The 27,562-nt window shown below is 49.2% G+C and overlaps 1 long non-coding RNA gene across 2 annotated transcripts; it reads right to left on the bottom strand.

Moving 5' to 3' along the window:
* Positions 1-17,239: 17,239 nt before the first annotated feature.
* On the bottom strand, positions 17,240-27,555 carry LOC146435723 (uncharacterized). 2 transcript variants are annotated; one of them, XR_014852839.1, is made up of 5 exons: positions 27,200-27,555; positions 26,913-27,050; positions 26,629-26,681; positions 21,785-21,892; positions 17,240-17,756 (listed from the first exon to the last, which is right to left on the bottom strand). It is a non-coding gene; the product is annotated as an uncharacterized LOC146435723 (long non-coding RNA). The 2 variants fall into 2 exon arrangements; XR_014852838.1 differs by lacking the exon at positions 26,629-26,681.
* Positions 27,556-27,562: the final 7 nt, after the last annotated feature.

The following is a 27,562-nucleotide window of genomic DNA, read 5'->3' as shown; positions in this document are numbered from 1 at the left end:
CCTGGATCCTTCCCTTCTCCAGGGGAACATTCCCAGCCATTTTTCCTTAATTCCAGGTGATGGAATCAGCCCTGACTCCCCTGCAGTTCAGCTCTGACTCTCGTTGGAGGCTGCAAACCTCACTCCCTCCTCAGAGCAAAGTGCCAGGAGCTTTTATTGAAATGAATCCTTTGATCACATTCAAACTTTTCTCCCTGTGTGGATCGTTTCTTAATTAAATTGAAAAGAAGGTAATTGCCCACTTCAGTTGTTTGGATCCTCCAGGGGCCACTGGCAATGATAACAGCGATTATCCAGCACAGGGCTTGCCATATGCAGCATTCCAGAATGATCCACAGCAGGGCACAGTAAACACCAAAACCCACGGAGAGATCAGCACTCCTTGGCCCATTTCACATCCTGAAATGGCTCTTTGGGAAGTTTTACAGGCAGAATGAGACACGAGTGTTGTGGCTGGGGAAGTGAAAACTGAGGGAAGTTATTGGAGGGAAGGAGGAGAGAATCAGGGAAAACCACATGGATTATATTCCTGGCCAAGAGAGCCAGGAGTTCCTCGGACACCTCCAGGGATGAGCACTGCAAACCTCCCTGGGCAGCTCCTGAGCAGCCTTTCCATGCAGAAATTCCTGCTGCTGTCCACCCTGAGCCTCCCCTGGCCAGCCTGAGGCTGTTCCCTCTCCTGCTGTCCCTGTTCCCTGGAGCACAGCCTGACCCCCTGGCTGTCCCCTCCTGGCAGCAGCTGTGCAGAGCCACAAGGTCCCCCTGAGCTCCTTTGCTCCAGGCTCAGCTCCTTTCCAGCTCCCTCAGGAGTTCTCCAGATCCTTCCCAGCTCCATTCCCTTCTCTGGACACCTCCAGCCCCTCCATGTCTTGACCCTGAGAAATCCTTTTTATCCAAATATCACCACAGGAGCTGAGCCCTCACAGGCAGAAGGGAATCTGAAGAGCACCCAAAGTGCCCCAAAGTGGGAGAGATTCCCTGGATGCCCTGCTCTGCTCCCCAGGGCTCCCAGCTCCATGGAGAGGTTCATCCAGCCAGCATTGAGCTGTGAGTAAAGAACCTCGGAGGTATTTAGGGAAGCAATTCCTCCTGCTCCTAATCCTGCCAACAGCAATTCCAGATAAAAACCACAACCCCAGCAGCTTTTATTGGGATGGATTTAGTGATTGCTAGCACGGAGGGAAAAGAAAAAGCCCAACTCCAGCACTCTGTGGGAGCAGAGGATCCGTGCTGTGATTGTGACTCACGGGGTTTTCAGGGAATAAAGGGAATTATCCCTTCCACACTTCTCCAGTTGGGCTTTGTGATACAGAACCAGGCTGGAGCTGTGTGCAGGGAGAACAGGAAAAGCTGTGGCTGTTCCAGGGAACAATTAAACCCTGAGCTCACCCTGATTTACAGCAATGCAGCCAGCAAAGCTCAGAACGGCACCACTGCAGAATTCCTGCTCCCAGGAATGGCTGGGAGGCAGGAGATGTTCCTCACATCCCTAAAATCCTGGAGACCAGCAGACAGTGGGATGGAATCAGACCTGAACATGCTGATAGCTTGGAACAAAGAAGCACAGGGAGTGCAAGGCACTAGAAAGCACCAGAAATAAAGGAATTTTGCAGGTGTTTTAAAGGAATTTTACAGGTATTTTAAAGGAATTTTGCAGGTATTTTAAATTAATTTTGCAGGTATTTTAAAGGAATTTTAATCTAATTGCTGTGTGGGTTTTGTGTTTGACAGAAATTGAACTTTTTCATTGTGTTTTTCGCTTTTCAGGTTTCCTAAATTTTCCTTTCGTAACGCTTTGTTTGAGACCTAATCCAGCTGCAGCACTTGTGGCACTGCAGAGCCCAGAGGCAGGATTTGTCACCTGGAATATCCCAGGGAGGACACTCCAGCCCCTCTCTGGGCTCTGTTCCAGGGAAGAAGTTGTGCCTCCTGTGCAGGGCTATCCATTCCAATCCATGTGCTTGGCTTTATCCCACGGAAATCAGAGGCATTTATAAGCACGGATATAAAAATTAAAAGTCTGTGTTTGTCTCGTGAAGCCCAAACACACAAACTCCTTCTGGCACCTGAAAGCTGAGTTCATCTGGAGCTCTCCAGGGAAAGCACTTCCATTGTATCCAACATATGGGAAACATTTCATTACACGAGGCACAACATCATCATTAAAATTGAAACCCATCAAATGCAAATTCCCTCATGTGTCTGAAAACTGTGCTCCACTGTAATTAAAATAGAAACCGAGAACGGGAAGGATAAAAAGATGGCAAAAAATGGTTGTTTTGCTCTGTTTTGTTCTGCTACAATGCAGGCAGCAGCTCCTCAGCAAGACAAGTCCTTGTAGTCAGTGGGGCAAAAACACAACCAAGGGAGCAGAAATGTTACCTGTAAGGAGGAATTTTATTTTTTCAGCTCCAGATATGCAAGAGAGTAAATGATCCATCAAAACTCAGCTATGGAAATGCAAATTTACCCGGACAGAGGCTTGATTATTTTGTTATTAACTCATGGTTCCCCAGCACAGGAAGGACCTGGAGCTGCTGGAGAGAGTCCAGAGGAGAATCCAGGATGATCTGAGGGATGGAGCAGCTCTGCTGGGAGGAAAGGCTGACAGAGCTGGGATTGTTCACCTGGAGAGGAGAAGCTTTGGGGTGACCTCATTGTGGCCTTGCAGGGCCTGCAGGAGCTGCAGGAAACATGGAGAGAGATTTGGGGACAAGGGCTGGAGGGACAGGACACAGGGAATGGCTTCCCACTGCCAGAGGGCAGGGAGAGATGGGAGATTGGGAATTGGGAATTGCTGGCTGGGATGGAATTCCCAGAGAAGCTGTGGCTGCCCCTGGATCCCTGGCAGTGTCCAAGGCCATGCTGGACATTGGAGCAGCCTGGGACAGTGGGAGGTGTCCCTGCCATGGCTGGGGTGGGACGAGATGAATTTTGAAGTCCTTTCTAACCCAAACCAGTCTGGGATTTTACAATTTTTGCTTTTTGGGCTTCTGGAGTCACCAGTGGCAGAGAACCAGCAGGTCCCAGCTCTGGAGCTCCTGGCCAGGTGTGTCTCTGCTTGGCCAGGAGGTGTTTAAAGCCCAGGGAGACCCAGCTGGGGTTGGCACAGACCCTGCACTCACTGCAAGCTTTTATTTAAAAATCAATTGAGATATAAATTCCATTTCAGTGCTGCTCCCCTTGATTGCTGCTCGCAGAAAACCATAAATAATTAATTACATTAGAGAAATGTCACTCAGGCCCAGTTTTGCTTCACCTGATGTGAAAAATGACCACTTTAAAGACAAAAAATTGTCGGGCTCTTCATCTTTATCCTGCTCTGCTGTCTGTTCCCCTGATTTATAAAAACCCAGTGGCTCCATGTAACCAAGTAATTATGTTTGAAGCCATCCTCAGGCACGATGATTTATCCATGGGAGGAGGATTTTATCCCAGACTGACCCTGCCAGGGGAGGAGGAGGAGGAGGAGGTCACAGAGTCTCTCAGGAATGATGTCAGGTCCCTGAAGATCCACAGAACTCAGCCACTCCCAGAACAGCTTCAAGACCTTTTTTTTTTCTGGGTTTTTTTCTGTTTTTTTTGAAAAAAAGACCATTCTTTTTTTCAGAAAACCTCCAAACATGAACAAAGCATTGAGATGTGCAGTGATCCCAGGCTTGGTTGGGTACAATTCCCACCTCCAGTGGTTCTTTAGGATCATTCCTGGAGCAGCACTGATAGGATCAAGTGGAGTTTGTTCCAAGCCTTCCCAGCAGAGTGACACAAGGGTGAAATGTTCCCAGGGCTTGAGGGACAATTTGCAGCTTCATATTTTTATGTACCAACAGCTTTGGTGTGTCAGCCTTGTGGAGGAGCACACTGATGGCATCTCCTACCCGAGAAAATTGAATTTTACACCCAAAATTTGCAGATTTAAACTCAAAGAAGCGCAGGGCTGAAATGAAAAGCTGGAGATGGCTGTGCTGAGTTCAGCTCTTGTGGCTCTGATGCTCAAAGAGCCTCTTGGAGCAGGAGGAGGAGGTTTCTCCCAAGGGAAACTTAGGGATGGAGTTTCTGTTGCATGTTTGGGTGGAGGAAGAGTTGGCAAGCTGGAAAGAGAAGAATTTTGATAAAAGTGCTGTGCCAGGAGACAGCCCAAGTGCCAGTGATGTGCAGGGGCTGTAAACACAGCATGGGCTGTAGACACAGCATGGGCTGAGCTGCAGCCTGCGAGTTCATTTATCCCCTCAGCCCTCCCTGCGTGTCCTGCAGGGAATTATTATTGATCAGCAAGGATGAAACCCAGCATTAAACTGCAGCAGGAGGTTTATCACCCTCCCAGATGGAAAACCAATACCTTTCAGAAAGGCACTTTGAGCTGCAGACAGTTTCAAATGAGGATCTTTATTCATCTGGCCATTTTCAAAGGCAGCTGTAGCTTCACTCCATGGAAAAACCATTCCCTTTGAAGAGCCAGAGGACAACAGGAACCAGCAGCTCTGTGCTACCCTGGTAACCAAATGCCTCAAACCAGTGTCAGCTGAGGATGATTCACCAAGGATATTTAGTCCAGCCTGGCATCACTTCTCCTGTCTGACCTGACAAATGGGGCTCCTTCCCCCTTCCATCCACACAGAAATTAAACTCTTCAGACTCTCTGTGCTGCCACGAATAAATTACATGTTTGTTTGAACGACTTGGAAATTTCCCTCTGACACATTCTAAAGGTATAAATAACCCCTGAAGCCTCGCAGGAAGATGAACAGCCTCTTTTATCAATCATAACTCAGCAAGCAAACAGTGCCTGGGTTTCAATCCCAGCCCCAAGCACTGGGAGAAGCATTGGGTTGATGGTGTCCTGAGCAAGCCAGGCTCAGCTGGGTGCCAGGGGGTGCAGCAGTGCTCTGGGAGGTCTGAATTCCATTGAAAATTCCCAAAGGAAGATCTCTGGGCAGTTTCCCCTCATGCCAAAACCTTTGCATTGCAGCTCCAGGGACAGAAATCCATCATGGATTGCTAATCCTGGGGTCAGAGCTAGCCTGGCCAAACCCAGCTTCTCAGCAGGAAGAATTGAACCATCTTCATGATTCTGTGATGGGATAATTGTCCCTTTCTCTCAGAAACATCCCCCAAAACAGGGACCATTGTCTTAGTCCCCCTGCTTCCCCTATAAACACAAAAACAGAGACAGCAACTCCTTCCCTCCCTCCCTCCAGCCTCCTTTGGCTATGGAAAAGGACAAACTGCTTCAAACGATCAGGATTTTCTTGCCTAAGAAGCAAAGCAGGGCACCTGCTGGAATTATCCTGGGTTTTATCCCTGTCCTGGATGGAGCAGGAATGAGGGTTGGGAGCAGGAACTGCAGGACTGAAGGGCCTTGGTAACGTGCAGGACTCAGTCAGGGGCTGGAGGGATCTAAAAACTATTTCTGGCAAAAACCAGCAATTCCATCATCGGTTTCTTCATCCTGGGTCTCCCACCAGTCTTTTCTTTCTCTTCCATCCCTGAACAACTTGTAAGCAGCCAAAATCAACCTTTGGTTTCAGTGAGAATAGGTCAGTCTTGCTAACAAAGCCAAGCTCACATTGCAGAGCAAATAAAAGCATTCATATTTCAACTGGCAATAAATTCAATTTCCCTGAAGGACTGATTTTCACCAAGTTATGAGATCTGACACTTGCGGTATTAGATAACTCTGTTGCCTTTTATTTCTGGGTTGGAGACATCAAGTGGCAAAAGGGGAAATAAAAATGGCAGGAAAGAGAAACTCTTCTGAGGACAGAATGGTCCATTAAGCAAAAATTCAAACCAACTCATCTTTGGCTCCATGTGGCTCAAATCCTGCTCCTTCCCTTCAGGCTGTTATTAACACTGTTATAATGAGTAACTAAAATCAAACTCCAGTGAATAAATATGCTCAAAGGCATTTTGTTACTTCTGCAATTAGAGACAAACTGCCACGGTAGAGCTGAAAGCTTTTGGGAAATTATATCCAAGGAAACTCTGCCACAGCTGCAATCCTTGGGATGCTGAGAGCATGTGCAGAGAATGCTGGGAAGGAGCTGGAACCCCAAACCCATTTATTCCTTGGAAGACAAGTGTCTGCTCAGGGGGGAAGTGGTTCTGGCAGAGCCCAGTGATCAGGTCATTTGTGTGTCCTGAGAAATCCCCACTGGATGTGTCCAGGGAAGGGAAGGAGCTGGGAAGGGTCTGGAGCCCCAGGAGAGGCTGAGGGAGCTGGGAAGGAGCTGAGCCTGGAGCAAAGGAGCTCAGGGGGACCTTGTGGCTCTGCACAGCTGTGACAGGAGGGGACAGCCGGGGGGTCAGGCTGTGCTCCAGGGAACAGGGACAGCAGGAGAGGGAACAGCCTCAGGCTGGGCAGGGGAGGTTTAGTTGGATATTTGGAAAATTCCTTCCTGGAAAGGGCTGTCCAGGCCTGGCACAGCTGCCCAGGCAGTGGTGGAGTCACCATCCCATGTGGATGTGGCACTTGGGGACACGGTCAGTGTGGCCTTAGCAGTGCTGGGGAACAGCTGGACTCAATCCTGGAGGGTTTTTCCAACCCAAACAATTCTCTGGTGCTAAGGCAGCCTTGCACATGGCACTGGAGATGAGGACAAAGCTCTGCCTGCCCCCTGGGCTGTGGCAGCTCTCAGGGATCCCCTCAGGACCCAGGGGTGAGGCTGCCAGGTGCCACCAGGGCTGTCCTGGTCCCCCGTCAGTGGCAGGGGCTCATTTCAGAGCAGAGCTCACTCTGGGAGTTCAGCACCCCCTGCCCACAGCACCCCATGCCCAGCACTGCAGGGAAAAATTACATCGACTTAGCGATTATTTATCCCAGCAAAACTCAAAGGGGATTTGTTCTTGGAAGAGACATGGTGAAAAAAGGGAAAGGATCAAGCAGCCAGGGTTTAAAAACCCCTCATTTCCTCCTGCGACTGGCTAACAGGCTTTTGGAAAGCAGGAGACAGTAAATGTCATTTATTTTGACTTTAATAATGCTTCTGAGGCTCTTTGGCATGACATTTCCGAGCAAGCCAGGGAAACAGGGATAAAACAAAGCAGAGGTAGGAAGGCAGAACATCCTACTGAGAGAGCAGCTCCCCGTGACCAGAGTTTGCACCTCCCTGCCTCAGACACTGTCTGGCTTTTCCCTTCACAGCCTGGGGGATGAAAAGCACCACAGGCAAGGCAGGCACGGCACAGACTGACCCTGGGTGGGCTGTGAGCAGCTGGGGCAACCAGGCTGGGAATGAATAGGGTTTGTGCCAACTGGAAAACAGATTGGAAAGAACTATTTCAACAGATATTAAGACCTAAGTATTCCATGGAGCAGGAGCTGCTGCAGAGGCACAGGCTGGGGAGGCAGGTGAAGGCAAGAAGGGGTTGTGGTTGTCCCTGGATCCCTGGCAGTGTCCAAGGCCAGGCTGGACACTGGGGCTTGGAGCAGCCTGGGACAGTGGGAGGTGTCCCTGCCATGGCTGGGGTGGCACTGGATGGGATTTAAGGTCCCTTTAACCCAAACCATTCTGGGATTAAAACTGATGCAAAGAGGTCTGAAAGCATCACACCAGACCAGCAGGAAAATACACATGGAGAAGAACTGAGTGTCTTCTAACCACTGAAACTCCTCAAGTGACTGACCCCCAGCTGGCAGCACAACAGGGTTAGAGCAGTTGTCATAAAATCATGGAATATCCTGAGGGAAGGACCCACAGGGATAATGGAATCCAACCCCTGCCCTGCCCAGACACCCCAACAATCCACCCTGTGCATCCCTGGCAGCCTCAGGCTGTGCCCATTCCCTGGGCAGTGCCAGCACCCTCTGGGGAACAACCTTTCCTGATCTCCAGCCTGACCCTCCCTGGCACAGCTCCAGCTTTATATGCCATTAATTCCATTAATAAATCCAGGCCATTGTCGCTGGATTTAGGGATTCCTCTGCACCCTGAGGAGGGTGTAACTCGGCCCTTTTTGCAGGCAGGTTTGGTTTGTGGCTGGTTCAGATGGCAAGGCCTGACCAGGCCCTGCTGTGTCCCTGGGAGGTGTCAGAGGCTGCAGATCCACCCTGCTGCATTCCCAGCCCCAGAACAAGCTGCTCCAGGCTCCATTTGCAGGGCCTTCCCTCCTCCCAGCTGGGAGTTTGCAGGGAGTCACTGCAAGGTGTCTGTGAGCACAGCAGAGCCAGCTCTGCTCTGATGTGATGTGACACATCAGCTGACACCTTTTGTTTGGTGTGCCACAGCCTGGCCTGCGGAGCCAACAAATGAAATCCCAGCTGTCAAGCACCCAAATTAAAAATAAATCACTGCACTGACCCCTGAACCACAGCTGACAACTCATCCTCCCCACGGCACCTCTCCCTCTCCATCCTCTGCCATCATTCCTGCCTTTATTCATTTTCCAGGCCTGGCCTGCCAAAGCTCTGCCCACCTTAAACTGCTGGGTGTGGACTGCTGGGTGGGCTGGGGGGAGATTGATGGATGGATGGATGGATGGATGGATGGATGATGGAGGGATGGATGATGGAGGGATGGATGGATGGACTGGATAGAGAGATGGAGATGGATGGATGGAGGGATGGATGGATGGATGGATGGATGGATGATGGAGGGATGGATGGATCCATGGATGGATGGATGGATGATGGATGGATGGATCCATGGATGGATGGATGGATGATGGATGGATGGATCCATGGATCCATGGATGGACAGGCTGGGATCAGGCTGGGGGATCTCTGTACCAGCTGGAACTGGGTATGGCTCCTGCTCCCTGTGGATGTGCTGTTCAGGCAGCAATTTGGGGAGGGTGAGCAAGGGGCTCACCAGTGCCAGCTGAGCCTCAGCCAGGTGCCCATGGACCCAGGGATTAATTCCTGCCTGGAATCCCTCCCCAGATGTGCCCTGGTACTCCTGAGGGGCTTCACCCAGCTCAGTGCCTGCCAGGTGGGCACCACCATAGAACAGAATTCTGGAATGGTTTGGGTTGGAAGGGACATGAAATCCTATCCATCCCACTCCTGTCATGGCAGGGACACCTCCCACTGTCCCAGGCTGCTCCAACCCCAATGTCCAACCTGGCCTTGGACACTGCCAGGGATCTCTGGGCACCCTGGGCCAGGATGGATACAAGTGATCCAGGGGATTTCCAGAGTGTGTTAAAGATGATTTCTTGATGCAAGTGATTGCTGAGATGAGCAGGGGAAATGCCCTGTTGGACCTGCTACTCATGGCAGGAAGAAAACAGATGGAGGATGCAGCCTTGGATACACTGACCATGGGGAAATGGTCAAGACACTCAGGAAAGAGCAAGAAAAGCAGTGGAAATACACATGTGGGCTTCAGAAAGAAATAATTTTCATCTCTTCCTGGGCCAAATTGATGTCCTGGGGAGCTGAAGAGGCCCGGGAGAGCTGTCTGATGGTCAAGGACAGCTCCTGGAGTGCCATGTCCAGCTCTGGGCTCCTTGCACACGAGGGATAAGGATGTACCTGCTGCCTGACAACACCTGCCTCAGGTTTATTTTCACTTATCTCACTCTTACTTTGCCCTTCTCTCCTGCAGAATGACACTGAACCCAGGGATGGATCTCTCCATAAATGCCCTGGGCAGATCCCCCTAAATGAAGGCAACTGGGAAGAACCAGTGCTTTTCACACAACTCTCAGCCTGCACCCACTGAAGGTGGGATCGTGGCTAGAGCTGCAAACTCTGCACTGCGTTTTCCATTTCAGACACATCCTCCGAGCAAGAAAAGAAACTCCTTTATAAATTAATAGTGAAACTCATCAAGAACTGCTGTTTCCAGGTAAATTCAGTTCGGATGTTTGGCAGCATCAAAAAGACCTTCAAATAGACTATTTAGCAAATAGCCTTGTCTATGAGAGCTGAAAGATTTGGCAACGCTTCATAATTGATGTCCTGCTTTTCTTAAGGGGAGGTAATAAATCACAGGAGGTGTTTCACCTGGGGAGAGGGAGAGAGAAGGTGCTCTCTGCTCTGCACCTTCATTATTTGTCTCCAGCTTCAAAGCCCAGAGCTGGCTGAGAGCTCGGAGAGGGACAGATAATGATGCCCCGTAATCAGCAGAGTAATCACGAGATGGCTCTGTTACATCCCTCTCCCTGGAATATTAATGGAGTGAGGACATCGCAGGCTGATGTGCAACAGGGCTTTAAAATCCTTCCAAATGGCTCCTTAGGCCATTACTTCTGCTGCTGTGCTGCTCTGCTCTCAAGGCTGAGGGGGAGGAAGGAACAGTGAGGAGCAGTGCAGCCTCACCTCCCTTCTCCAGGGAGCCACAGCACAGAGCAAGAATTATGTGCTGAAAAACAACGTGGTTTGGAGCTCCAGAACTCATCCTGGATTCACTCAGGCTGCCCTGAGAGATACTTAGCTTCATCCTTCCAGCACCTGAAGAGGCCTACAGAGAAGGTGCAGAGGGACTCTGGATCAGGAACTGGAGTGACAGGACAGGGGGGAATGGTTTCAAACTGACACAGGGGAATTTTAGCTGACATATAGGGCAGCACACCAGGACTGCCCTGCAGAGCCTCGGGCTGTGCCCTGAGGGAGGTGGCATGGAGGGGCAGAGGGGCTCAGACCACACTGACAGTGCTCAGGGACACTGTTGGGAATTCAGGGCTCTGCAGAGTGCAGTTACAATGAGGAATCTTGGAATCACACAGTCCTGTGGCTTGGAAAAGCCCTCCTAGATCAAATCCAATCATTCCCAGCACTGCCAAGGCCACCACTGCCCCATGTCCCCAAGTGCCACATCCACAGGGCTTTGAAATCCCTCCAGGGATGGTGACTGCACCACTGCCTTGGGCAGCCCCTTCCAATGCTTGACCATGCTTTCAGTGAAGAATTTTTCCCAATATCCATGCAAAACCACCCTTCTTGTGCTGTCCCTGTTCCCTGGAGCACAGCCTGACCCCCCGGCTGTCCCCTCCTGGCAGCAGCTGTGCAGAGCCACAAGGTCCCCCTGAGCTCCTTTGCTCCAGGCTGAGCTCCTTTCCAGCTCTCTCAGCCTCTCCTCGCAGGATTTGTGCTCCAGAGCAGGGCTGTTCTGAGGACAAATCCCAGGGTATCTCTGTTGGGAAGCACCAGAGGACATCAGGGATTTGATGCATTGAGCAGGAATCCATAAAATTCTTTGGGAGCAGAGGAGCCATTCCCAGTGCTGGGCTGGGCTGGTCAGGGACACAGGGAGGTGACATGGGACCTGGGAGAGACAAACACTCCTTGGAAAGTGTCTTTCCAGGCAGATCCAGCACTCCACCAGCACACATTCCATCATGGATCTACCCAAATTCCTGCCAACATCACCCCTGCTGTGCTCCAACCCCCAAACCACATTGATGCCTCCCAAAAGAAGGAATGACATGAAATCCCAATGAGGGGGATGCTCAGAACATCATGGGAGATTATTCCAACCCAAATCCAGCTCTTAATCATGGAATATCCTGATATCCAATATCCAGAGGGATCATGCAGTCCAACTCCTGGTCCTGCACAGACACCCCACCAATCCCACCCTGTCCTTGGGGCATTGTCCAAACACTCAGCACAACCCAATGCCCTGGCAGCATTTCCAGCCTTATCCAAACATCTCCATAATTCAGGTTTTCCTGGGAAGTCAAGGTCACCCCTTGCCACATCCTGAAAAAAATGTTTTCCATTTCCCCCCTGAAGTAATCACAGAAAAATATAAGTAACTCCTGTAACCTAATTCAAATTAATTTGTCCACAAAGATAGGTTTGTTGTGCTGTGTCTGGTTATTTCTCTCACTTCAACTGAACTAATAACTCCAATTTTTACCAACTTATTTCTTTCCTGAGGTCAAGGAGGGCTGTGAGCAGACACCATGGATATGAAGGGACAGTCCCTGACCTCTTTATCTTCCCTCTAGCCACATCTCCTACCTGAGATAATTTGTTCTCCAGAGAGTGATAAAAAAATATGAACAACAGCAAGTGAAATCACTGGAGAGGCTTTAGCTACTGAAGTAGCTAAAAATTCCAAGGACTCCCTGGAAATTCATCTTTCCAGTACCTACAAAGGAGGTGCAGAGGGACTCTGGATCAGGAACTGCAGTGACAGGACAAGGGGGAATGGGTTCAAACTGACAGAGGGGAATTTGGGAATTCCTGACTGGGAGGGTGGTGAGGCCCTGGGATGGAATTCCCAGAGAAGCTGTGCTGCCCCTGGATCCCTGGCAGTGTCCAAGGCCAGGCTGGACATTGGGGTTGGAGCAGCCTGGGACAGTGGGAGGTGTCCCTGCCATGGCTGGGGTGGCACTGGGTGGGATTTAAGGTTTCTTCCCAGCCAAACCACTGTGGGATTCTGTGAATTCCAAACGCTGCCCCAGACTTTAAGGCATGAGGTGAAACAGCTGGAGCAGAGCATCCATGAGAAGCTCCCTCATTGCATTCCCACCCTCAGCTGAGAACATTCGCTGCCCGTGTTGATTTCAAATCCCAGTTCTTGGCAGGATGAGCACTGCAATGTTCCCTCCCTGGGCAGAAAAGGCTGGGAAGTCTGTTCAGCAGGACAAGTCCATGGCAAAGCGGAGGAGAGCGTTGGATCAGGATGCGCAGGAGGAGCTGTCCGGAGGAGCTGTCCCCTCCTGTCCCTCGGGGCAGACACACCCATTCCAACAGGAGCTCCCGGGCTGCTGTCCCTGGGTTACTCCTGCGGCTGCGAGCAGGAATGAAATCCAGGCTGGGCTCGCCACCTGCTGCTCCCTCTGGCAATTACAGGGAGCAGAGATGCGATGGGATGGGATGGGATGGGATGGGATGGGATGGGATGGGATGGGATGGGATGGGATGGGATGGGACGCCCTGCTCTGCCTCACCTGCCTTCCTTGGGGAGCTGCACCTGGAACTGGGCTGTCGTCGTTGTCACCAGCAGGACTGGGTGGAGAGAATGGTCCTGAGACCTGTTCCACCTGGGAATGATGAGGGAATAACCTTGCTTCATGCAGTCCTCCAGAGGACACAAACCAGCTGCTGTTTGCTCCACCTGGGAAGGAGGGAATGGCAGGGACACCTGCCACTGTCCCAGGCTGCTCCAAGCCCCAGTGTCCAACCTGGCCTTGGACACTGCCAGGGATCCAGGGGCAGCCACAGCTTCTCTGGGAATTCCAGCCCAGCTCCTCCTCACCCTCCCAGCCAGTAATTCCCAATTCCCAATCTCCCATCTCTCTCTGCCCTCTGGCAGTGGGAAGCCATCCCTGTTTCCATGACTTCTTGAAGTCCCCAATGCCCACCTGAAGTCCCATGTCTCTTCCCAGTGTCCCTGTTCTCAAGCTGCACTGCCCGCAGTGCACACAAACCCCAGGGATGTGCACAGGAAGCTTCACACAGGGACCTCTTGACATCAGCCCTGTGTGGATTGGGGTGACAGTGACATCCTGAGGATTTTCACAGATTCCCTGTTTCCAGGTTTTTAATGTCTTCATTCCGGTGTCCATGAGCTCTGTGCTGGGACTGCAGAGCTGGGACATGACCCCAGGGCTCCTGTCACCCACATTCCAGAGGGCTGAGATGCGGGAATGCTGCTCCAGGTGTGGCCTCAGGCCCCTCTCCATCCATGAGGGATGTGCCCCCGGAGCATTCACCACCAAAATTCCATGCAGGGAGCAGCCCTGGGCTTGGGCATCAACCCTGGTCAGGTTTGACAGGAAGAAAGCAGCAGCCAGCCAGGAGGGTAGAATCAGCATCTGGAGCGATTCAATTTGAAATTAATTACATAAATTATGTAATGAGAGAAGATGAGCTGAGTCAGTGTTCCAGCAGGAGCTCGGAGAGCGTGACCAGAGCCTGAGCCTCGAGCTGCACATCCCTGCCCACACCTCCTCTGGTGCACTGCCTGGGAAATCCTTCAGCTTCCAGCCAAGGAACTGATGTGTGCAGCACCTGCTCTTCCCCCCGGTCAGGCTCCTGCTGGAACCCCTGCTGGCACCTCGGGGACACCGGGATGGCAGCGCCAGTCCCAGCAGGGCTCCGGGCTCAGCGTGTGTCAGCTCTGCCTCACGGCTGACCTTGGGCTCTGCCGAAGGAACGGCCCCGCCTGCGGGGCAGCCAAGTGGAAAGCTGAAACCATCATTTTCCAAAGAGACCGCAGGTAAAAAAGCCTCAGGGACAATCTTTTGTCAGTTCCTGAGACTTGATTAACTGCCTTAATTCCACATGATTAATGGCTTTCAGATCTCGGGAGGCCGAGTCTCCCCGTGCTCGTGGTGTGACCGGAGAGTGTTCCTTCTCCAAACTCCTGCAAGCAACTCCAGCAGCTCCACATTCCCATTCCCTGACTGCCATTCCCTCTTCCTTCTGCTCTCCGTGAGGATGACTCCAGGCCGTGAGCAGGGCGCTCAGAGCATGGCTGTGTTTCCGTGTCCCTCAGAGAATCACCAGCTCCTTCAGCAGCCCTGGCAGGGGATTGGCACTGCTGTGCTGCCACTGCTGTGCTGCCACCCTGTCCCTGCTGCTGGCGCTCCTCAGAGCCACAGGTGTGTCCCCCGAGCTGGCACTGCTGCGGCACTTGGAGTCCTGTGTCAGCTCTGGGCTGCTCGGGGCAAGAGAGGCACTGAGGGGTTGGAGCAGGGAAGGGAATGGAGCTGGGAAGGTCTGGAGCCCCAGGAGAGGCTGAGGGAGCTGGAAAGGAGCTGAGCCTGGAGCAAAGGAGCTCAGGGGGACCTTGTGGCTCTGCAGAGCTGCTGCCAGGAGGGGACAGCCGGGGGGTCAGGCTGTGCTCCAGGGAACAGGGACAGCAGGAGAGGGAACAGCCTCAGGCTGGCCAGGGGAGGCTCAGGGTGGACAGCAGCAGGAATTTCTCCATGGAAAGGGTGGTCAGGAGCTGCCCAGGGAGGTTTGCAGTGTTCATCCCTGGAGTGTCCAAGGAATTCCTGCATGTGGCACTCAGAGCTCTGGGCTGGGGACAATGTGGGCATCAGCACAGCTTGGATTAGATGGGAGGGATTTTCCAGCTTCAGTGATCCTGGGATTCTGTGACACTTAAGAGATCTGTGAAACAGGAGAACAAATGGTGGGAAAAACCTCAAAAAATGTAAAAAATCTACTGAAGAGTCAGCAGAACCCTGCTGAGCACAACTGCCCATGGGGACAAGGACCAAACCAATTCCAATTCTCTCCAATGATCATTGGATCTCCCAAGGACCAGCAGTGAGGGAAGCCCAGGCAACTCCTTCCAGCTCTGCAGCCAAAATATGTGGCCAAAATATAGATGGGAAGAGAACAGGAGAAGAAAGAAGGAAGCATTGGCCTCATCCCCCTGCAGGACTCCATGTTCTCCAGTTGAACAAGGCTGGTTTCACAGTTCTTGGCAAATGTGGGGAAGCTGAACATTTGGAGTAATTATTATAAACAAGCCTAAATTAATGTGCTGAAGGAGCAGGAGGTGGTTGAGCACACATGTTCCACACAGGCCCTACACCAGCCACCAGTGAACCTCTGCTAGCTGAATCATTAATCACCTGTCAGAGGTTAAACCAGTGGAGACTCCAGCAAAAATCCACAGCATTTCACACAGCACTGGATCAAGAATTCCTCCCATTGCTGCCCTGGTTAATAGAATGCAAGGACTGTGCATCTCCAGGATCTATAAATAAATTTCCAGGGTTGACTTGCTGCTCCTGTGCTTAATGGTAGGAAATTGCATCCTGGAGTTTGTGGGGCAGGCAGAGACCTGGAGGATGTGGAGAGAATACCAGGAGTGGTGGAGTTCCCCTGAGCTGGGCTGGGAGAGCTCAGGGCAGCAAACACCAGCCCAGCTGGACCCTGAGCTGAGCTGTGAGGAGCTCCCAGCAGCTGAATTACACACAGAGCAGATTATTGTTTATTTATACACAAAAAGGAGGATACCATTAGATTTAACCTGGTGTTTCTCACTGTAAGACCTTTTCAGTGCTTATAAATTGGACAAGGTTTACATTTGCTATGCCAGGTCAGTGCCAAGCTGATCCTCCTGGAACATTTTCCCTGCAATCAGCAGGCTACTGCAGTATTCCCATCCCTGGAAATGTCCAAGGCCAGGCTGGAAAAGTTCAGGGACTGGAATGATGAGGAAGGATGAGGACAAGCAAAGAGAAGCCAGAAGCTCATGGCTTTGGGGAAGAGGGCAGTGCTGGATGGAGCACAGCATCCAGCCTGGAATAAAATCCAAGAGCCCCTTGGGAATGTCACCTATCTGCATGGAAGTGGCACTCTGGGGACATCCCAAATTCATGGAATGTTCAAATCACTTTGCCAGAGTCAGGGAAAGCAGCACTGAAATGCCTCTGGAAGTTCCCCAAGTACCCAATGCCAACACAAAGAAGGTTGGGGTCCATGGGGTCATGGGACAGGTGCTGCCACTGGGGCAAGAGATGATTTTGGGATGGTCACTCCTGTATCCCTGACTTCTAAAGGACACTGGAAAACAGAATTAGTGACCCTGGACTCGCCTGGGGCATGGTGGGTGTGGGAGCTGCAGGTGGTGGGTGCTGCACACACTCAGGGTTTGCATTCCAGGGCTCTTCCAGCAATAAACTGAGCATTCCCTTGTGCCATTCCCCAAATCACTCCTCCTTTCCAGCCACTATGGAGCTGATGGAGAGAGAAATGCCTGGGAATGTCCATTCACAGCCTGGAGTTCTCACAGGCTTTTTATGCTCCTTGCTCCATTGTGAGTTTTAGTGCCAGCCCAAATTAAATTCATTTTACAATATGTATTTATTTCCCAGCTTCTTAACAGAGCAATTTGGAAACATCCCAGAGCCTTTAAACAACAAAACTGCTTTTCCTTTATGGCAAAAAAATGGGTTTTTTGCCTTTCTTTTCCCAGGGAGAGCAGCCAGCAAAGGCCCCCCTCCAGCTTGCACAAGGATGGATTTTTTTCCATACAAAACTTCAGCAGTTTAGCACTTCCAAGCTGTCATTGTCACACCACAGTCAGTTAATTACATTTATAATTCCAGAAACGTGGGTGGTAGAAATTGAATCTGAAGTAAAAGACTTTGTCTCCCAGACAGTGGGCAAAGAAAACTTTGCTTATCTCACTGTAATTTCATGATACCCAGCATGAGGTGGTGAAAAATCCCTCAATAATGTAACTTATCACTATCAGGGAGTGCTGCACTTTCATTTTTTATCGTGGCCAAGGCTGCAGAGAGGCTCCAGCAGACTCAGCTGAGAGAAGTCCCCTCCTTGCTCCCTGTTCCCTCTTCCCTCCCCACACCAAGAGCCCACCTGGCTCTCCTCTTTCCCAAGGACTGTTTTCACAGCTGCTTCCCACTCTTACATGCTAAACACACTTGTGACACTCCAGTGATCTCCTCCAGGCATCCCAAATGATTTGGGAAGGGAAAATACCCCAAGATGAGTGGAACATAAGGATGAAACAACTTCCTTCTCCTGCCAGATGTCACCATGAATAAAGACCTTGGGAGTGTCATTAATGCAGCTCAGGTGCTGTTTGTGCAGATGTGCCAGGAGTGGGGAATACACCACAGGGAAGGTTGGTTTTCCATGCAGTTGGAAGGATTGACAGGAGATCTTGGGGAAATTCACATCCTGTTTAGTTTGGAAAAGGCTCTGTTCCCTCAGGAGCACTGCAGGGCCTGGCATGGTTCAAACAGGTCAGCAAGGCATGACTCCAGAGCCCAAGTGGAGACACAAAAAGGCAGGGATTTGTCCCAGCATCATTATCCCACTTCAAATCATATTTCCTGTCACACAGCAATGGCTCAGCTCCAGCTCTGGGGCACTGCAAACACACAAACCAGGCCAGGCTCAAGGAACAAGAGTGAGGAGTAGGATTCTTGGCTTTGTTTTCCAGAGAGGACTAACACACACAGGCAGGAATCATTCCAAAACCACTTGGGATTATGCATTGGGTTCCTGCTCTTGCCTTACAGGATGCACATCCCAAACTGCCCATCCACTCCCACAGAAAGAGGGAAGGGGAAAAGCTCCCACAGCTGCCCTGAGAGCAGTCAGAGCCCCAGGGATGGTTTGGATTGGAAGTCCAAAGCCAGGTTGGATGGACTTGGAGCCACCTGGGACAGTGGAAAGTGTCCTTGCCCATGGCAGGGTGTGGAAATGGATAGGATTTAAAATCCCTTCCAGCCCAGAGCATTCCAGGACTCCATAAGAAATGGAAGTTATCCTTAGGAGGATCAGAAACACCCACCCAGTGCCAAACCCTGCCTGTGCACTGTGAAAGGAGATACAAGTCACTCTCTGGCAGCAGGCAGCACTGCCCAGGTGAAGCAGTGCCTGCATCCCACATTCTGGGGCTGGGAATTGAAAAAATGGCACATTTCTGCTTCCTCAGCTCTGTTGCTCCTGCTCTTTGTGCTCCAAGGAGCCCTGCCAGTGCAAGCTGAGGTAAATACATTTCAGGGGGTTACAAAGCAATAATTCCAGAGGAAAGCACAGACCATGAAGCTGTAATGCTCTGAAATCCTTCACAGCTCTGGAGGAAAGGAGCTGTTTGCCCAATTGAACCCATCAACCCTGAGGAAAGAGACCTTACAAGGGATGCTTTCCCCTCAGCAGGGAAACAGAGATTTGATCTGTCAGCATCTGTATCAATCAAGTGAGAGCTCCTGCCCTGCTGTGGCCAGGAGGGATCTCTGGGAGGGACTGAAAGGGCAGCACCAGGCGAGGTGCAAGTGGCTGTGAGAAGGAAGGGCTCGGCTTTATTGCACCAGACACCTCGAGAGAATAAAACCACTTAGCAAGGAGGATCATCCATCACTTCCTAACACAGAAACCTCCTCTTCTGCAGCCTCTGAAAGGCTAAAATGTCATGGTGGCTTTTTATACCTGTTGCTAATGCTTCAAAAAGAAGACACAATATTCCAGTCATTTTCTGTAGTTAGTCTAATACCCAAATTCTGCTCCTTTCCTTTTCCTGATTATCTGCTCACTGGCAAAGCTGATTTTCCTAGAATCCCAGAATGGGTTAGGTTGGAAAGGAGGTTAAAACTCACCCAGTGCCACCCCTGCCGTGGCAGGGACACCTTCCACTGTCCCAGGCTGCTCCAAGTAGCCATGGCAACCCACAGTGGCTCTCTGCTTCCCTTCTCATTCCATCAGTGCTTCCCTCTCAGCTGCTGGTTTTCCATCCTCCTGGATAATTCCCAGGCCCAGCTGGGACACCAACACTCTTGGAAAATAATTTTATTAACAGGTTTTTCTTCTTGTTGTCTTGCAAGTGCTACAGTAAATTCAGATTTTCAGGAAAGGAAAACGATGCCACCAGTGCTGAGTCCCACTGGGTGGAAAGCTGGTGTAGCCAGAAAAGTGTGGTTGGACTGTAAGAACTCCACAGCTGACTCTAAATGTCACCATAAATGGGCTGATGAACTTCAGCCTTGCAAGAGAAGGGAAGAATTCCTGCCAAGTCTTAATTACTTATTTATTGGTTAATTACTATTTTTGGTAGTATGTGAGGAAGAAAAGCAAGAAATGTGTCTGAAATTTGTAATAACATGTAATTCCTGTCATGCTGCATGGAAGTTCTGCCAGGAGAGCACTAAATTGGGAATGTTGGAATCCTTGAGTTTGGAAAAGCCCTCCAAGGTCACAGAGTGCCAGCTGTGCCCAATGCCCACCTTGTCCCCATTCCTGAGTGCCACATGCAGGAATTCCTTGGACACCTGCAGGGCTGGGCACTCCAAACCTCCCTGGGCAGTTCCAATGTCTGACCACCCTTTCCATGGAGAAATTCCTGCTGCTGTCCACCCTGAGCTCCCCATGCCAGCCTGAGGCTGTTCCCTCTCCTGCTGTCCCTGTTCCCTGGAGCACAGCCTGACCCCCCGGCTGTCCCCTCCTGGCAGCAGCTGTGCAGAGCCACAAGGTCCCCCTGAGCCTCCTTTGCTCCAGGCTCAGCTCCTTTCCAGCTCCCTCAGCTGCTCCCCATCTCCTGAACAGAGTCATGAATTCCCTCTGGGAGCTTGTTAGACCTTCTCACTCTTTATGAGTTTCAGGGAGTAGAAGCCTGGAACTTCCTTAATTTGTAGCAAGAGGGTTAATTTCTACCACTCCAGAACTGGTGTCACTGATGGGATGATGAGCGTGACCTACAGAATTTTAATCCTCTGGGATAATCCATTCCTGAGCTTTTCCTTGCAGTACCAACAGCAAAGCACCCCCGTGACTCTGGCACCCCATAAATCCAAAATGCAAACCCATCTACATTGCCTCCACATCCCTGCTTCATGCTCAATAACCTGCCCAAGAACCCAGGAATGCAGTCAGCTTGAAAAGCCTTGTTTGCAGTGTCTCCTTGCAGGAATCTGAACATGTTCCCTCTCCCTTCCCTTGGAATTAGTATGCCATTGTGAGGATCAAGGCCATTTGCAGGAATATAAAATATTCAATTAATAAGGCTCTGGAATATTTAATCATGACATTGAAATGCTAAGGAGTGCATTAACATTTATTATTCCCTATAAAGGATGGATCTCCAGCACTGTGCCTGCAACTGTTCCAGAACAGCCCTGTGGAGCTCCAGGTGGGGTTTTGGGCTCCTTCCTAAACCAGTGCTAAAAGGCAGCATTAATGCAGATTAGGCTAAATCCCATCACCACTGGAGTATCACTCCAGGAGAGAATGAAATTACCAGCTCTAGGTTGAAAGAACTGAAGGGAACATTTTTTTTCCCCATTTCCAATTAGCAGAGCTGAGGTGTCAGGGAATTACACAGGGAGTCTTTCCAGCAGTGGCTTAGGCCATGGTGAAGAAAAAACATAAAAACAACTCAGGAAAAACAGAGCTCTGCCTTAAGCACTGTCCTATTTTACACAATTTAGCTCAGGGCTTGCTCAGATGCACAATTTTCATAAATTTGTTATTTCTGAGGTGATTTGTCTTCCATGAATGGAAACACTGCAGTACAACACTGCCAGGAAATGACCACCACAGCAAAATCCTGGTTAAAACAGCCCTGATGATGAACAAGAATTTTTTATTTCCTTTCTTACTTCTGCATAACTTCTTGCCAAATCTTAGGGCAGGTTAGGGCACTGGGAAAACATCTCACCTCTGCTACTGGGAAGAATTTCTATCTAATCTACCTAATTTATATCTATATCTACCTGTCCCAGCCCAAACTAGGACACTCCATCATCACAAAGTGCTGTTTATTAATAACAGGCAGAATAAATGTGTCTTTAAATAAAAATCAGCCTTGCAACCAATGGAGATTACTCAAAGGGATCATTTAGGAAATACATTCAAAATATAAGGAAAGTAATAGAGATGAGGGAAAATAAATCCCTACCAGTAAGGGAAAGGACAACAAGGATGTTTTAAAATAACAACAGGGGAAATCATTGTAATAGCTTACATCTGTTATTGGGAATCAATACAGCAACTCTTAGAGAATGCATAAAACAAATATTTATCTTTTGTGCTTGTAAAGACACTGAGGGGATATTAATTTTTGATGGTAATAACTAAATATTTTCTATTAAATGCCTGTTTAAATAAGATTATTAACCAGCCACAAGCTAAGCTAATCACAGACAATTTTCCCAAAACTTCAAAGCTCTTTTTGTGAGCAGCCCCCAAAAGCTCCAGAATGTTTAATGTGACAGAGCAGACAGGCAACACGAGGCAGGCTGATAGTGAGGGAGTTTGGGTGGCAGATTAATTACCGGCATGGTGATTGGATTTTACAAAAACTAGACCTGAATGCCCCACAGAAACATCTCATGCCAGAATTGTAATTAACAAGCAGACTGGAAACTCTCATTCTGAGGATATACAGGGAAAGATGCTCACTGTGAGGACATGAAATTCCTTCAAAGCTCCAAACCCCAAACTCAGGGACAAAGTGGACCAGAAGCAGCAGCAGTTTCTGCCTCAGTGCCTCCAGCTGGGATTGTTCTCCTGGAACACAGCAGGGAAAAGATCTCCATGAAAGGACAGAATCAGTGAGGCAAAGGGCAGGGCCAGCAGGAGCACAGGGGTTAGGAATTGCCCAGGAACGTGTGTACACTGAAATAAGAAAGCAGCAGCCAAGCACCAGAGGGAATTTTAAGGAATGCACTCCAGCAGCAGTGGGAAAAATAAAGGTGAGTTAAAAAATGAGCTCAGGTTATGACAAGTGTGGGATAGGACTGAAAGCAGCATTCAGGAGTCCTTGGTGGTACATGTTCCTAAGGAAGGCTGCTCCTCATTCCAGCTGAGGAGGGGAGCAGCTGGGAAATTAGAAAGGAAAACCATTCCAGGTAGGAGGGAAAGCACAGTTTTCTCATGGAGGTGACACCAGAACAAACTGCTAAGAGTTGGGGCTGGTCCATATCAAACCAGAAACCATTCACAGAATCCCAGAATATCCTGAGTAGGAAAAGAACCTACAGGGATCATCCCAACCCTGGCCCTGCACAGACACCCCAACAATGCCACCCTGGGCATCCCTGGAGCTCTGGCAGCCTCAGGCTGTGCCCATTCCCTGGGCAGCCTGGGCAGTGCCAGCACCCTCTGGGGAACAACCTTTCCTGAGCTCCAGCCATTCCCTAGGAAAGCAATTTCTGTGACCCACATGGCAGCAAAATTCAGGCTGTGTGGCCAAAACGTTTCAGTGTTGTGTGGGTTCTGTGGGAGCCGAGAGCAGCAGCAGCTGCACGGTGTGTGTGAGGAGCAGGCACAGCTTTCCCGATGCACGGAATGCTCAGCTCAGCTGCGCTCCACACAACGGCTTTTCCTGCAGCCTCGCTCCAGCTCCTGCTCCCGAGCATCCCAGCTGGGCACCGTTAAAGGCTGGATCTGTCAGCGCTCGGGATAACGATGCTGTCAGCAGCAGCGCATCCAGGCACGGCCGCTCCGGAGGCAGGAATGTGGGAATGCAGGAAGGCAGGAATGCGGGAAGGCAGCTCCTGCCATCTCGTGGACACACCGCTCCTCTCCACGTCGCACCTCGGCACGGACAGGACACAGCGCTTTTCCTTCCCTCCGGAATGCTGGCAGCCCCGCCTGACCTCCGGGATGCAGAGGGAAATGTTCCCTCACAAGAGGAACCCCAGCAGAGTAGGACCACCCAGGGCAGGCAGAAGGGAGTGCATCCTGTTTGTGGGGTTGGGAATCCTGGAATGGTTTGGGTTGGAAGGACCTTAAATCCCATCCAGTGCCATGGCATCCCACCTCCCACTGTCCCAGGCTGCTCCAACCCCAGTGTCCAACCTGGCCTTGGACACTGCCAGGGATCCAGGGGCACCACAGCTTCTCTGGGAATTCCAGCCCAGGGCCTGCCCACCCTCCCAGGGAAGGATTTCATCCCAATATCCCACAAAACCTTCTGGCAGTGTAAAACCACCACGCCTTGTTGTATCACAACATGTCTCAATAAAAAGTTCTGTAAGACTTGGCACAGCCCAGGGAGGTTTTGGAAGGAAACACCTTGAACTGGGTGGTTGATCTCTGGAGCTCACCTATTCCTGCCTCTACATCCAAGACTTGCTCTTACTCTACACTGGCATGGTGCAACTGTTTATGACAAAAGCCAATTTTGAAGGTTTTACCAAGTAGATAATACCTGATTACTAAACATTTTAAAGACTCATACCTTATCTATGCAAAATGTTAAAGGTCAAAAAACTTAGTTTTTACACATCATTCACAGGTATTTTTGCAAAACAAATGATGAATTAACTCCTTTTAGAGTGTAACACAGATGTCTTGATAATGTTTAAACAACAGCACTAATTTGGTTTTAAACTTTTAAAAAAACAGCCTTAGCCAAATTAGCACCTTAGCAGCTTAACACTGTAGCTGAAGCCATTTAGCTGATCAATGGGATCTCAGCACACCAAACAAACGTGATCTGAGTCCCACCGAGTACTTTTCTGTCATGGCAATGAACACACTCTGGAATTTTTCATCAGCACCCTTAACAAAAGCAATTTTAAGCTTTAAGTAGTTTCGCTTCACCTATAAATGACTCATTGCCAGAGTGTTCAGCATCCCCTCCTGAGCCAGCAAAGCCACAATGTGCCCCTGCCACCAAATCTGTCTGTGCTGGTTTTTGGAGCTTCCCAAAAAGGATAAATACACTGCTAAAGGACAGGGAGACAGCAGAGGAAGTTAAAAAAAATTAAAAATCAGGATTTATTAAGGGACTGATTAAAAAGGAAGCTGCTTGGGGAAGCACCAATGGAAAGGATGGGAATGTTACTTAAGGAGGACTGCAATAAGGGGACACTGAGAGGCCAAGCAGAATAAACAGGAACAAAAAGAAAAGCTCTGGGAGCAGCACAAGGCTCTGAGCACCAGATCCTTCAGCAATCCTGGCCTCTGTTCAAACTCCCCTGTGCCACCCTCACTCTGCTGTGGCACCGGAAACTCTGAGTTTTAATTACAGAGCATTGGAAACTCTGAGTTTTAATTACACAGCATTTTTACAAGTGAGAAGAATAGGAAAGCAGCAGAGTTGAAGACCAGGAGCATAGAGGACAATACAGTAAATTTTGTTTAGGGCAGAACCACAGGGAGGACTTAGAGCAAATATCATGAAATGGTGTAAAAATGTTACTTTCTCATCTATCTAGTGCTTTTCCAAACAAACAACACCCAGTCTCTCCAAGGCACCACATAATGTACTCCTAGCTGAGGAAAATTCCAAAGGCACCTCAGAAATCACAGAGGGACAAATCTTTTATGCATCAACTGTTTCTGATTTGAGAAAATCACCCAGCTTGTCTGATAAGAAATGTACATTGTGAGCTCTGTAATCCAAATCATCCCTCAATCATATCAGAATGGAGGAGAGCACAGCCCAAGCTGGCTCAGGAGTTTTATTCCAGATCCCAGAATATTCTGAAAAAGCCTTTGCAGAACCAGTTATGGAAGTTGTATCTTGTATTAAAAATTAAGTCCAAATTCAACACACCTTTCTTGGGTTTCATGATGTCAGATGCTCCAAGAGTGACTTTTGTTAATTATTTTTCTGACATCCCTAAACCAGTCTCCTTTTCCACTCCCTCCTTCCACCCTCTGAGGAGCTGGCTGAGAATATAAATAATGCTAAACCAGAGGAGGAAAAGAACAAATTAGAATAAAACACCCCATGCAGAGTGTGGGGTGTTCTGTCAGTCTGAGATGCAACGAAATCCAGCAGAAATTTGCAGCACGAAAAGGTATCCTTAAGTTTAATGAAGATTATTCTGTATTTCTGCATTTTAAAGGCAGTAATAAACCAGCCTGTATAGACATATATACCAAACTGTATAGACATATATATGTAGAAATATACAAAATATAGAAAAATATGAAATATGAGTATTTTCCTCCAGCTACCCCAAACAAAAGAAGCATTAGGGTTTTGTTTCCAGCCATACAATTAATTGATTTAAGACCTCAAAAAGCTGAATGAAGGAAAAACATTTATTCTTACACCTCTATACTTTATATAATTTATAGGATTGATTCAATAACAAGGCCTGTCAAAATGACCTTCCAAAAAAAGGGAAAAACCTTAAATATTTCCAAGAAAAAACATGGGAAAGCACACGCCCCTCAGCCAAACAGCATGCAAGGAGTGTTTTGGGTTTGTTGATTTTTTTTCACAGTTTAATCACACACTACAGATCTCACTGAGGTGTTTGAGCTTTACAATCCACAACACAGAGTTTTTGGGTTGTATTTCTGCAGCTGCTGCCAAATCAGCTGATACCACCCAAGGCAGGAAACTTCAGCTCCATGGATTGCATCTCCACCAGAGATGGAAGAGGCAGGAAGTCTGGAAGAGAGGCTTGGAAAACCCTTTACAATGCAATCATGATCTGTGTCCCCTGATTAACTCTTTTTTTCATTGATATTTTGATTGGCATTAGCAGCCTTCCCACACAGAACCATCAGGACTCCCAGTCCCAGCTCCTTTCTGGCCATTGCTGGGATCAGCATGGATAAATCCCAATAAAATCTACCAGTCTATTTTTAAGCCCACAGCACAAGCAGCTGATAAGGCTGAGAAGTCACTTAGAGCTGTGGCCTTGAGCTAAATTTGCATTTATTATCACCAGATGCACCTGCTCTGCCCCAGAACCACCCACAGCTGCTGGGCCAGCCACACACTCAGCAAAAATCAAATTAACTCTTATCCTCAACAGCTTTCTCTGCTTAGCCTGGATTAGTCTTTCTCCTCTGAATAATGAGCCTGAGCTCTTCCTTTGTGGAATAAGCAGCAAACAAGCTTAAAAATTATTCAAGAAATGCTATTTATGAAAAAAAATTTAAAAATTCTGCCAGAGGGCGGGGTTAGATGGGAGATTGGGAATTGGGAATTCCTGGCTGGGATGGAATTCCCAGAGAAGCTGTGGCTGCCCCTGGATCCCTGGCAGTGTCCAAGGCCAGGTTGGACATTGGGTTTGGAGCAGCCTGGGACAGTGGGAGGTGTCCCTGCCATGGCTGGGGTGGAATTAAAGATCCCTTCTAAGCCAAACCAGTCAGGGATTCCTTTTAGGAAGCTCCACTGGCATCTGATAATACAAACAAGAGGAGAGCTGCTCAGTCATGCTAACGAAACTTACAGATTCTAAGAGAACTTGTGTGAATTTCACAACTACCCAAATTACACCCATCAATCTCACACCCACATTTGTTACTAGAAACGAGGAATTCCCCCTCACCTGACTTTCTGTGGATCATTTTTTGTTCGTGAAAGGAAGCACAACAGTGGTTTCTGCAAATAATTGGAGCAAAATGGATTTTCTTTGCTTTTGATGATTTAGGCAAAAGCTGGGTTGATGAGGAGTTAACAAACTATGGGAGCACTAAGACATCATTAAATACAAAGAGTAAATTGTGGATTTAATGGAGGTTTTTGTACTTTTTAAGGACAAATGAACCAAAGGAAGCTGTGCTATCTGTATGGAGTCAGTAGAATTTTCTTTACAGCTCACGACCCACCTACCTCTGATGCTGTCACTGCATCCCTGCGGGTTCCTCCTGCGTGTAGGAATTCCTCAAAGGTGTGGGGAGAAGCAAGCACAGCTCCCTGTCTGCTCTATAAACCAGCTGCTAATTAGCACATGCATTTCCTGTAAGAAACCTAAAGCATTTCATTATTTTAACAAGTTGCAAAGGAGCAAACAGGTCCCCAAACTAACTTTTTTTTTTTTTTTTCCCAAACACAGCTATTTGTTATCAACAGGCACACACTGAAGCCATTTCTTACCCAGAGCTGAGTTCCTCACCCACCTGCTGGGATAATTTAAGATTCGGACAGCTGATCCCCTGCAGCTGCTTGTTGGCAGGGAGAGCCCAACTGCTGGGTACAGCCGGGATTCCCATTTATCGCGTATTGTTTATGCGCTATTCCAATTATACTGTTCGCATTTCAACTATGAACTCCTACTGCAGAATCTTCCAGCCAGGACAGACCACAGCCTGCCCAGGCTTCCAGAGCGCTAATTAAATCCGCTATTTACCAAGCAGCAGCGTGGGTTGATCGCTCTTTTCAGAGCCCGGCACACCCACTCAGAGCACAATGGTACTCTATACAGCCCGGCATTTCGCACCTCTGCTTAATTTACCTGCGGGCGGCCCGGCCTCGGCCCGCCC

Source organism: Lichenostomus cassidix, chromosome 5 (genome assembly GCF_008360975.1).
Source record: "Lichenostomus cassidix isolate B80296 chromosome 5, HeHo_3.0, whole genome shotgun sequence".
NCBI classification, from domain to species: domain Eukaryota; kingdom Metazoa; phylum Chordata; class Aves; order Passeriformes; family Meliphagidae; genus Lichenostomus; species Lichenostomus cassidix.
The sequence above is the reverse complement of the archived record's forward strand: the minus strand, read 5'-3'. Positions and strand labels throughout refer to the sequence as shown.